Source organism: Trachypithecus francoisi, unplaced genomic scaffold (assembly GCF_009764315.1).
Source record: "Trachypithecus francoisi isolate TF-2019V2 unplaced genomic scaffold, Tfra_2.0 Lachesis_group0, whole genome shotgun sequence".
In the NCBI taxonomy this organism is placed as follows: domain Eukaryota; kingdom Metazoa; phylum Chordata; class Mammalia; order Primates; family Cercopithecidae; genus Trachypithecus; species Trachypithecus francoisi.
Genome location: NW_022681453.1, coordinates 94,826,878 through 94,829,942, shown reverse-complemented (window position 1 = coordinate 94,829,942; position 3,065 = coordinate 94,826,878).

Below are 3,065 nucleotides of genomic sequence, written 5' to 3'. Positions count from 1 at the left end.
TCTCCTGAGTTGCTCCCATGCGTGTAATGTATTTATATGCCTTTTCTCCTGTTAATCTGTCTGTTGTCTGTTTATTTCTCAAGTACTGAACCCCCATAGAGGAAGGAATTCTCTTGCCCTAATGTCACCTACTCCTGGGGTGAATGAACACTGCTGGACAGACATAACTACTCTCCAGGGCCACTCCCAGCTTGCCGTTTTCCTCTGGTGGCATCTCTAGGACCACAGACTTCTTCAGGGCTTTTAGAAGCTAACAGGCAACTGCCTGCGGTGAGGCTGCCAGGTTTAATCATTCACCTTCCCCTGTGCAAAGACAGCGAGGAGAAAAACGCAGCTCAGCAAGGCTGAGAGGGCATGAAATTGTGTTAAGCAACATTCATGACAATGACTGGATTTGCTGTTTTAAAGTAAGTGACTAAATGTTTTTTTTTTTTTTTTGAAATTGTAATTTTCCTGTGCTGCTAAGTGTAAAGGTGACCGCTCTGTGGTGTGCTCTCGGCAGTTTGTACTCGACAGCTAATCAGGTTGATTCATTTGGTGAGGTGGGCAGTAAGCTCAGTGATAAAGCGGAATTGAGTTCTTACCTCACTGAGATATCACACTACACAGTTTTTTTCTTTCTGCTTTTTGAAGGAAAGAAATAGTCATGCAGACTTTTCAGAAGGACGTTGTGAAGACACAACGAGGTTTTATATGTGTAGCAGGAAACATAATCATCCGTGGAACGAAACTGGCTCCCTTATTGAGTTTGCTAGCAGCCTTTCAATAAATGATTTAGGCAGCTATCACTAATGGGAGCTGGAGGTTTTGGTAGGGACCATCCTGGGCTTATTTTAGCTCAATCTCAGGGCTTCTGAAGTGTAAAATGCACATTTACTGCTGCTAATTACATCAGAGCTGACCAGAGGCAAGTTAGCAATGGCTCAGTATTACCCAATTTCCCCACAGGATGGCATCCACCAGTTAAAAACAAAATTTATAGTGTTAGCAGAATTCATAAAAATAGAGATGGATTAAATTTTCTATTAGGCTTTACAATGTTTAGGGTTTATTTTGATACACACTCTAACTTGATCCTAGTGAGCTAGGGTGGTGTGAGTGCTTGCCAGGAGCTGGCACAGACGCAGAGATGGAATTTGTGGTATGTGCAAAGGGAGAAAAGGACTCATGCTAAGAATGGAGTTGCTACAAATAAAGCTTAGCTTCTAAGATCCCCCGATCACCAGAGGGCCATTTACAGAACTAATTTTTTTTCCTCCATCAGAAGATTAGCAAGTTTCAAGAGATCAAATCAGAACAAGCAGAGCCTCATGCCAAATTAAGGAAAAACACAAGAAGATTTTGGGTTCTGGTTTGATGAAAACAGTGTTCTAATATTTCTAATATTTTATAGCTGGAGAATAATAACAAATATAGTGTTTTAGCTACATGAACATAGAAATCACGTAGGCCAATCCTGAATGTTGCAAAAAAAGTTCCAAAGAGAATGAATAATTTTTCCAAGCCAGGACCAGAACAAAAGCAGTAGTTGCTCCGTTATTCCTATTTAGGGAGGAGTTAGCCAGTGGGAAGGTGAATGAAGAAGCTTGATTTGTGTGCCTAGCAAAAATATTTTCAAAATTATCTTTATGTTGCAGACCCATATAAATAGCAAAGTTTTCTAAAGATAATTTATTACTCTGAAAGATGGAGAAATGTCAATTGTTCACATTAAAGGATGTTGTTATTATTAAAAACACTTTAGGCAGTTTAACAGGGTGGTAGAAATTGGGTAGAGGCACTAATACTCCCTCAGGCTGCGCTGGGAATAGAAGGATCTCAATCTTCTGACCCTTCCTGAGATCCCACCCAACTGTGGGATGTTTCCCTGCACCGTTTCATGTCCCGTCCAGGGAAGAACTGCTGTATTCTCTGGAGATTATCTCCCTTTGTCCACCTTTTGAGACTCTTTCTGTGAGCCTTCTGTACTTCTGTCCATCAAATCTTGGAGGCCTTTTAATGGCTAAGCCTGTCAAGCACACTTCCACATTACCTTGGAAAGGACACTTAAGTACTCTTGGGGGAATTCGTCCCTCATTAGGGAAAGTAAAATCACAGTTCGTTTTTTTCCACTACCAACTGCCAATTCTTTTCAGTTACAGTGTCTGCGAGTTTCACTATTGCATGTGGGCAAATGCACCTTACTTTGTGTTCATGTACGTTAGAGGCACCTACTATAAAGCTTCTAGAAGGCGAGGATGCTGTTTGCTCACGTAGGTCTTGCAAGTGTAGGCAATTTATTTTTAAAAATGCAAAACAAACAAACAAACAGAAAGAAACTCCTAATTATAACATCTTGCATCTGAAGAATCCTTAGGCACTACTTAGATACAGCAGACTGCATCTGGCTTATTAAGGAAGACACTTCTGGGGGACTTGCTTAAAATAGTGATAACTGTAACCCATCCATGGGAATGCTGATGTACACTGGGCCTGAGAATCTGCATTTTATCCTGTCCCTCTCTGAACTCGGTAATTTTGAAAGGTGTAGGTCAACTGAATCTTAAACCAATCCAGGAACCCTCTGTGCATCTGCAACCACATTGACTGTGACAACATTTAAATGTACCTATCCTATTTTGACTGGAAACAGTCATCATCTTTCTATACATGCATGTCTGTCCTATTTGTGCATTTCAGTAGTGGCCAAAGGAATCTGTGAACATAGTGTGTTTTCAATCACTCTGGAGTCCAGTGTTGAAGAATGTTGAAAAATACTATTATGTGTTGCAAAAGCACAGAAACCCCAAATCTTTTCAGCTGCCAACATTTGTGTATTTTTAAAAGAGCATGTCTACCCATGTTTTGAAAGTGGCATATGCCACATCCAAGCAGACCCTGGACATGTCTTAGGTGTGATTATTGACAAAGAGTAAAATCTCCTCAGGCCGTGGTGGCAATGCCTTCATCTTCCAGAGTCCGGGAGTTCTTTGATGACATTCTGTTTGACAACGAAGCAGGGGGAAACGGCGTCCCAGTCTTTTTTCTTTTGCTTTTTTCTTTGATATGATCAGTATGTAAAACCC